The sequence below is a fragment of the Triticum urartu genome, chromosome 2 (assembly GCF_003073215.2).
Source record: "Triticum urartu cultivar G1812 chromosome 2, Tu2.1, whole genome shotgun sequence".
In the NCBI taxonomy this organism is placed as follows: domain Eukaryota; kingdom Viridiplantae; phylum Streptophyta; class Magnoliopsida; order Poales; family Poaceae; genus Triticum; species Triticum urartu.
Genome location: NC_053023.1, coordinates 645,698,570 through 645,708,608, shown reverse-complemented (window position 1 = coordinate 645,708,608; position 10,039 = coordinate 645,698,570).

Sequence of the window (10,039 nt, the reverse complement as noted above, 5' to 3'; positions counted from 1 at the left end):
TCGGATAGGGCGTAACGGGCCCTGGGTTAGCGGGCTGTAAATGGGCTATATGCGAAAAGGCCATTAACAGGCTTTCCGTGGGCCGGCCCGCCACCTTTTGACCAAGTCAAACGGGCCGGCCTTTTCACAGGAATGGGCCTCTGTTGGGCCGTGCCATGTGTCGCCGTATCATAGGCGCCTTCGGTCCAATGAGCGGATGACATATGTCCCAACGGTGAGCCGACACGTGTTTCCTCCAGCCAATGATGATTTTACACGTGGAAAATCCCCATTGGTCGATGCTGTTAACGGGTTATCGGATCCAAAACCCAACCCGATAGCTTAACGGCATTCCGTTACGGTGGATGCCACGTGTCGGTCACCCTTGATGAAAGCACTTCTGTGACGCGCGATTTATCGTTATGGAAGTGGACACGTCCGTGATGATAATTTTGGTAATGTCATGGAACACTTCTACGACAGCACAGGTATGACTATCTTGATTCTATCATAAAATCGTCATGGATGTACATGCATGACAAAAAACCCAACCTACTGTGACAAACACGTATCATCACGGAAGTGTATTTTTTGTAGTGTTAGTGGAGGTCGGGGACGAGCGATGGTCTTTTCCTACCAATATATCTCCCTAGGAGCATGCACGTAGTACTTTGTTTCGATAACTAATAGATTTTTGCAATAAGTATGTGAGTTCTTTATGACTAATGTTGAGTCGTGGATTATACGTACTCTCACCCTTCCACCATTGCTATCCTCTCTAGTACCGCGCAACTTTCGCCGCTACCATAAACCCACCATATACCTTCCTCAAAACAGCCACCATACCTACCTACCATGGCATTTCCATAGCCATTCCAAGATATATTGCCATGCAACTTTCCACTGTTCCATTATTATGACATGCTCCATCATTGTCATATTGCTTTGCATGATCATGTAGTTGACATTGTATTTGTGGCAAAGCCACCGTTCATAATTCGTCCATACATGTCACTCTTGAGTCATTGCACATCCCGGTACACCGCCGGAGGCCTTCATATAGAGTCATATTTTGTTCTAAGTATCAAGTTTTAAGTAAATAAAAATGTGATGATCATCATTATTAGAGCATTGTCCCGGCGAGGAAAGGATGATGGAGACTATGATTCCCCCATAAGTCGGGATGAGACTCCGGACGAAAAAAAGAAAAAAAGAGGCCATAAAAAAGAGAAAAGGCCCAAATAAAAAAATAAAAAAATATGAGAGAAAAAGAGAGAAGGGACAATGCTACTATCCTTTTACCACACTTGTGCTTCAAAGTAGCACCATGATCTTCATGATAGAGAGTCTCATATGTTGTCACTTTCATATACTAGTGGGAATCTTTCATTATAGAACTTGGCTTGTATATTCCAATGATGGGCTTCCTCAAAATGCCCTAGGTCTTCGTGAGCAAGCGAGTTGGATGCAAACCCACTAGTTTATTTTGTTGAGCTTTCATACATTTATAGCTCTAGTGCATCCGTTGCATGGCAATCCCTACTCACTCACATTGATATCTATTGATGGGCATCTACATAGCCCGTTGATACGCCTAGTCGATGTGAGACTATCTTCTCCTTTTTGTCTTCTCCACAACCACCATTCTATTCCACCTATAGTGTTATGTCCATGGCTCACGCTCATGTATTGCATGAAGATTGAAAAAGTTTGAGAACATCAAAAGTATGAAACAATTGCTTGGCTTGTCATCGGGGTTGTGCATGATTTGAATATGTTGTGTGGTGAAGATGGAGCATAGCCAGACTATATGATTTTTTAGGGATACCTTTCTTTGGCCATGTTATTTTGAGAAGACATAATTGCTTTGTTAGTATGCTTGAAGTATTATTATTTTTATGTCAATATTAAACTTTTGTCTTGAATCTTATGGATCTGAATATTCTTGCCACAATAAAGAGAACTACATGGATAAATATGTTAGGTAGCATTCTACATCAAAAATTCTGTTTTTATCGTTTACCTACTCGAGGACGAGCAGGAATTAAGCTAGGGATGCTGATAGTCTCCAATGTATCTATAATTTTTGATTGTTCCATGCTACTATATTATCAACCTTGGATGTTTTATATGCATTTATATGCTATTTTATATGATTTTTGGGACTAACCTATTAACCTAGAGCCCAGTGCTAGTTTCTGTTTTTTTTCTTGTTTTAGAGTATCGTAGAAAAGGAAAATCAAACGGAGTCCAATTGACCTGAAACTTCATGGAACTTATTTTTGGAACAGAAGCAATCCAGAAGACTTGGGATCTACGTAAGGGAAGCAACGAGGAAGACACGAGGCAGGGGGGCGTGCCCACCCCCTGGGCGCGCCCTCCACCCTCGTGGGCCCCTCGTGGCTCCCCTGACGTACTTCTTCTGCCAATATATATATCCATATACCCTAAAACTATCGAGGAGCACAATAGATCAGGAGTTCCACCGCTACAAGCCTTCATAGCCACCGAAAACCAATCTAGACCCGTTCCGGCACCCTGCCGGAGGGGGCAATCCCTCTCCGGTGGCCATCTTCATCATCCCGACGCTCTCCATGACAAGGAGGGAGTAGTTCTCCCTCGGGGCTGAGGGTATGTACCAGTAGCTATGTGTTTGATCTCTCTCTCTCTCGTGTTCTTGAGGTGATACGATCTTGATGTATCGTGAGCTTTGCTATTATATTTGGATCCTATGATGTTTCTCCCCCTCTACTCTCCTGTAATGGATAGAGTTTTCCCTTTGAAGTTAGCTTATCGAATTGAGTCTTTAAGGATTTGAGAACACTTGATGTATGTCTTGCGTGGGATACCTGTGGTGACAATGGGGTATTCTATTGATCCACTTGATGTATGTTTTGGTGATCAACTTGCAGGTTCCGTGACCTTGGGAATCTATGCATAGGGGTTGGCACACGTTTTTGTCTTGACTCTCCGGTAGAATCTTTGGGGCACTCTTTGAAGTTCTATGTGTTGGTTGAATAGATGAATCTGAGATTGTGTGATGCATATCGTATAATCATACCCACGGATACTTGAGGTGACATTGGAGTATCTAGGTGACATTAGGGTTTTGGTTGATTTGTGTCTTAAGGTGTTATTCTAGTACGAACTCTAGGGTTGTTTGTGACACTTATAGGCATTGTTCAAGATATCTTCCGATATGCCGATAAATCAGCCGATTTATCGCTTACTGCTGTCTGACCGATAAGATAAATCGGCCGATAAATCAGCCGATATGACGATAAATCGGCCAATATGACGATAAAATGGCCGATTTACCTCTTATCATGGGTCGACCGATAAGTTCCCGATAAGCGATATCCCCAACATTGCTTATAGGAATAGCCCAACGGATTGATTGGAAAGCATAACTTTGAGGTGGTTTCGTACCCTACCATAATCTCTTCGTTTGTTCTCCCCTATTAGTGGCTTTGGAGTGACTCTTTGTTGCATTTTGAGGGATAGTTATGTTATGCAATTATGTTATTATTGTTGAGAGGACTTGCACTAGTGAAAGTATGAACCCTAGGCCTTGTTTCAACGCATTGCAATACCGCTTGTGCTCACTTTTATCATTAGTTACCTTGTTGTTTTTATATTTTCAGATTACAAAAACCATTATCTATCATCCATATACCACTTGTATCACCATCTCTTCGCCGAACTAGTGCACCTATACAATTTACCATTGTATTGGGTGTGTTGGGGACACAAGAGACTCTTTGTTATTTGGTTGCAGGGTTGCTTGAGAGAGACCATCTTCATCCTACGCCTCCTACGGATTGATAAACCTTAGGTCATCCACTTGAGGGAAATTTGCTACTGTCCTACAAACCTCTGCACTTGGAGGCCCAACAATGTCTACAAGAAGGTTGTGTAGTAGACATCAGACCGCCAGATCTTGGAGGAGCACCTATTCTTCGAGGCCACCGTCGACACCGCCGCGCAGTTGTCTACTTTAAAATATAGTTCGTGATGTTTTCTTGAGGCCACCACTAGTGCCTTCTAGTGATTTGTCCTCTGTAATGTTAATATGCAATCTGATGTTCAGTTAACAGTTTGGTCCTCTGAAATGTAATGTTCAGTTAACACTTTGGTCCAACAATTGCTACATTTCGTAATACTATTCTCAAGCATTCTTTGTTTTGTTAACTGTCTTATCTTCTCATACATGTTTCTATTCTGCAATGTTGTGCTCAGTTAACTATTTTGGTTCACTTGGTTTGCTGTCCATTTAATTGTTTGGCTCAGTTCTGCAATTTGATTTTCATTTGTTGTGGGTACAATTTTGTATTGTTATGCATGTGACACCAATCGAATTTGGCTGTACTCAATACATATTCTATTGATAGTATGGCAACTCTCAGTTAACCTGATCAAGATCTTCCTTATGTGTGTTGCAGGGAAACAATGGGAGACACTACGGTTTACCATCGAGGTTTGTTCAAGCAGGGTCCTTTGGCTAATATCACATTATTGTGCAGTTGCAGGAATCATTCTAATATTTAGGTTTCTTACAATTTGGTCTTGCACATGTAGGTCCTGCTGTCAGAGGCTTAGACCCACTGTTCGACCCATTTTGCATATGGGGAAATGAGATGTCCATGAATATCAGTCAAGTCAAGAAACTCAGAAAGATTGTTAGGATGAAGAAACTTGCGACGAAGAACAGCAAGATCTTTGTTTGCACAATGAAGAAGACATCAGTCAACTATAGGATGGTGCCAACTCTTTTACCTTGTTTTTACCCCTTGCGCCACTTCAAAATTTACAACAGCGATTTATGCATAGCTTTGTTTTCAGTACTTTTCAAAGAAGTTCACCGATGATTACCTCTCAAACCACCTGCATGGTCAAGAGGCGAGGAAGGTATTCATTCAACACCCACGGTACAATATTGAACTCTTGCTGAAGAGGATGAAGGTTGGGCGGGCAATTATCCATAGCCACTGGCCTAAAGTTGCAAGGACATTCAACATCACGGAAGGCTCAATATTTTCCTTCCGCTTCTGTGGTTTCCCAGATGAGATTCATCTGTCTATTTTACCGTGTATGATGGTACTTTCCAAAGGTTTTTGATGCTGCATGTGAAACTTGGTGCTGTTGTGTAATGGCGTAATTGAGTGCCGAAGCTATCTGATGTAATTCAATTATGAAATCCTGGTTGCTTTTATACGGATATGAAATATCTGGCATGTTTTATAAGAAATATTAGTTTGATTAGTACATGGATTATCAATAATAGGCTAATTACCCTGCTTATTGGGGTTTTCTATTGCAAACGGTTACTCAGACAACACCGTGGGTGATGAACTCAAACAACCCGCACGGTTTCTAGAAAGTAGGCGGTTCGATCAACTAACAATCACACACGGCTTCCGGCAATGAACTGTTTGCGTTAGGCCACCTTGCACAAACGTTTCCACACAAAGAACTGTGTGTGATGTACATACCTACGGAAATGATTTTCTAGGATTCACCGTGTGGGATGTACATACTTACGGAAATGATTTCTAGGATTCAGCGTGTGGGATGTACATACCTACGGAAATGATTTCTGGATTCATCGTGTGGGATGTACATACCTACGGAAATGATTTCTGGGATTCACCGTGTGGGATGTACATACCTACGGAAATGATTTCTGGGATTCACCGTGTGGGATGTACATACCTACGGAAATGATTTCTGGGATTCACCGTGTGGGATGTACATACCTACGTAAGTGATTGGGTTTCCATGCCTCGCCCGATCGCACACGACCCGAGCCCGGGTCCCACGAGGGCCTATCCCCGACGATTTCTGGGTCGTGTGGGAAGGACCCCTCTATCGCCCACACTCACTTGGCGACGGTTCCAAATGCCGTCGCAGAAAGGGGTTTTAAACCGTTTGTTTAGGACGTCGCTGTACCTTGCACAAATGTTTCCACACAAAGAACTGTGTGGGATGTACATACCTACAGAAATGATTTTCTGGGATGCACCGTGTGGGATGTACTGATACGTCTCCAACGTATCTATAATTTTTTATTGCTCCATGCTATATTATCTACTGTTTTGGACATTATTGGGCTTTATTATCCACTTTTATATTATTTTGGGACTAACCTATTAACCGGAGGCCCAACCCAGAATTGCTGGTTTTTTACCTATTTTAGGGTTTCGAAGAAAAGGAATATCAAACGGAGTCCAAATGGAATGAAACCTTCGGAAACGTGATTTTCTCACCGAACATGATCCAGGAGACTTGGACCCTACATCAAGAAATAAAGGAGGAAGCCACGAGGTAGGAGGGCGCGCCTACCCCCCCAGGCACGCCCTCCACCCCCGTGGGCCCCCTGTTGCTCCACCGACGTACTCCTTCCTCCTATATATACCTACGTACCCCCAAATGATCAGATATAGAGCCAAAACCCTAATTCCACCGCCGTAACTTCCTGTATCCACGAGATCCCATCTTGGGGCCTGTTCCGGAGCTCCGCCGGAGGGGGTATCCATCATGGAGGGCTTCTACATCAACACCATAGCCTCTCCGATGAAGTGTGAGTAGTTTACCTCAGACCTTCGGGTCCATAGTTATTAGCTAGATGGCTTATTCTCTCTTTTTTGATCTCAATACAATGTTCTACCCCTCTCTTGTGGAGATCTATTCGATGTAATCTTCTTTTTGCGGTGTGTTTGTTAAGACCGATGAATTGTGGGTTTATGATCAAGATTATCTATGAACAATATTTGAATCTTCTCTGAATTCTTTTATGTATGATTGGTTATCTTTGCAAGTCTCCTCGAATTATCAGTTTGGTTTGGCCTACTAGATTGATCTTTATTGCAATGGGAGAAGTGCTTAGCTTTGGGTTCAATCTTGCGGTGTCCTTTCCCAGTGACAGTAGGGGCAGCAAGGCACGTATTGTATTTTTGCCATCGAGGATAACAAGATGGGGTTTTATCATATTGCATTAATTTATCCCTCTTCATCATGTCATCTTGCTTAAGGTGTTACTCTGTTTTCATGAACTTAGTACTCTAGATGCATGCTGGATAGCGGTCGATGAGTGGAGTAATAGTAGTAGATGCAGGCAGGAGTCAGTCTACTTGTCTTGGACGTGATGCCTATATACATGATCATACCTAGATATTCTCATAACTATGCTCAATTCTGTCAATTGCTCAACAGTAATTCGTTCACCCACCGTAAAATACTCATGCTCTTGAGAGAAGCCACTAGTGAAACCTATGGCCCTCAGGTCTATCTTCATCATATTAATCTTCCAATACTTAGTTATTTCCTTTTTTACTTTGCTTTTATTTTACTTTGCATCTTTACCACAAAAATACCAAAAATATTATCTTATCATATCTATCAGATCTCACTCTCGTCAGTGACCTTGAAGGGATTGACAACCCCTTATCGCGTTGGTTGCGATGAGTTATTTGTTTTGTGCAGGTACTAGGGACTTGCGTGCAGCCTCCTACTGGATTGATACCTTGAAATACTTAAGCTACTTTGCTGCATATCCTTTCCTCTTCGGGGAAATCCAACGCAATGCTCAAGAGGTAGCAAGAAGAATTTCTGGCGCCGTTGCCAGGGAAGTTCGCGCAAGTCAAGATTTAACTCCCGACAACGAGCCATTTCTGGCGCTGTTGCCCAGGAGTCTACGCAAAAGTCAACATACCAAGTACCCATCACAACCCTTATCTCCTGCATTACATTATTTTCCATTTGCCTCTCGTTTTCCTCTCCCCCCACTTCACCCTTGCCGTTTTATTCGCCATCTCTCTCTCTCTATCCTCCCTCTCTTTCTCCATTTGCCTCTCTTTGCCCATTGCACTTTCTGCCGTTATTTCTGAAATTGGGGAAACTATTGTCGATATGGACAATAATATCATGAAAACTTCTGATGCTCCTGCTGAAGAACCCCCTATCTTACATACAAAAAATTCCGTATTGGTAGCGGTAATATTATTGGAAAAGGAGTTATCCAAGATTTCTTTACTTGTGTCAGTGCTTTACCTTCTATGGGTAGTTCTATCCTTCATAGAACCAGTAGTCTTGCAGACGCTATTGCCATGCTTATAGTTGAACTAGAAAGGCAATTTATGCACATGCACCCTTGCATACAAAGGAATTTCCTAGAATTTTCTAATATTGAGCATTCTTCTGTCAAGCGTGCCGCTACTATATTTTTGGCTCATGAAGTCAGATTTATAATAAGAGAGGCCCAAGAAATCTTTGCACATTATAGGGTGGACGCTGGCCGTCCTCCCATAGAAACTATCCTATTTGATCAAGAGGAAATAATGCGTTTTCAATCTCTAGATTATGTTGCTTTTAATGAAAACCTTAGAAAAAAGGTTACCACCAATGTTCTAATTGATAGACTTTCTGAACTTAATAATGATCTTGCTATTCGAAATAATGGGCTAGGATACTCTCTTGAGTATAGGCTCACAAAGTTCTGTGAAAAGAATGCTTATAATGATGAATTGGTTGTGCAATACGAAGGGCCGAAGGAGGAACCTATACCTCCTAAAGTTGATCTTGGGGACTTTTGTCCCATTAAATTTAGCCATTTTGATTATTTTTGCTTGCCTCAAAGAAAACTTGCTGCCGAACGTAGAGAATATGAAATGATTTTTAATGATCTATCTTACTATTATGGCAATACCTAGATCTATCCTTGCTTTTTATGCCTAGCTAGGGGCGTTAAACGATAGCGCTTGTTGGGAGGCAACCCAATTTTATTTTTATTCCTTGCTTTTTGCTCCTGTTTAGTAATAAATAATTTACCTAGCCTATTTTTGTTGTTGTGTTTTTTGTGTTTAATTAGTGTTTGTGCCAAGTAAAACCGTTGGGAAGACTTGGGGAAAGTTTTGATATCTTGCTGTAAAAAACAGAAACTTTAGCGCTCACGCGAACTGCTGCCATTTTTATTTGAAAAGTGCTATTTACTTAATTATTTTTGCAGAGGATTAATAGATAAATTCCTCACGTACAGCAATTTATTTTAGAATTTTTGGGGTTCCAGATCTTGTGCTAGCTACAGATTACTACAGACTGTTCTATTTTTGACAGATTCTATTTTTCGTGTGTTGTTTGCTTATTTTGATGAATCTATGGCTAGTAAAATAGTTTATAAACCATAGAGAAGTTGGAATACAGTAGGTTTAACACCAATATAAATAAAGAATGAGTTCATAACAGTACCTTGAAGTGGTCTTTTGTTTTCTTTCGCTAACGGAGCTCATGAGATTTTCTACTTTGAGTTTTGTGTTGTGAAGTTTTCAAGTTTTGGGTAAAGATTTGATGGATTATGGAACAAGGAGTGGCAAGAGACTAAGCTTGGGGATGCTCATGGCACCCCCAAGATAATCTAATGACACTTAAAAGCCAAAGCTTGGGGATGCCCCGGAAGGCATCCCCTCTTTCGTCCACTTCTATCGGTAACTTTACTTGGAGCTATATTTTTATTCACCACATGATATGTGTTTTGCTTGGAGCGTCTTGTATGATTTGAGTCTTTGCTTTTTAGTTTACCACAATCATCCTTGCTGTACACACCTTTTGATAGAGCCATACATGATTTGGAATTTGTTAGAATACTCTATGTACTTCGCTTATATCTTTTGAGTTATATAGTTTTGCTCTAGTACTTCACTTATATCTTTTAGAGCACGGTGGTGGATTTGTTTTATAGAAACTATTGATCTCTCATGCTTCACTTAGATTATTTTGAGAGTCTTAAATAGCATGGTAATTTGCTTAAATAATCCTAATATGCTAGGTATTCAAGATTAGTAAAAAAATTCTTATGAGTGTTTTGAATACTAAGAGAAGTTTGATGCTTGATGATTGTCTTGAGATATGGAGGTAATAATATCAAAGTCGTGCTAGTTGAGTAGTTGTGAATTTGAGAAATGCTTGTGTTGAATTTTGCAAGTCCCGTAGCATGCACGTATGGTAAACTTTATGTAACAAATTTGAAACATGAGGTGTTCTTTGATTGTCCACCTTATGAGTGGCG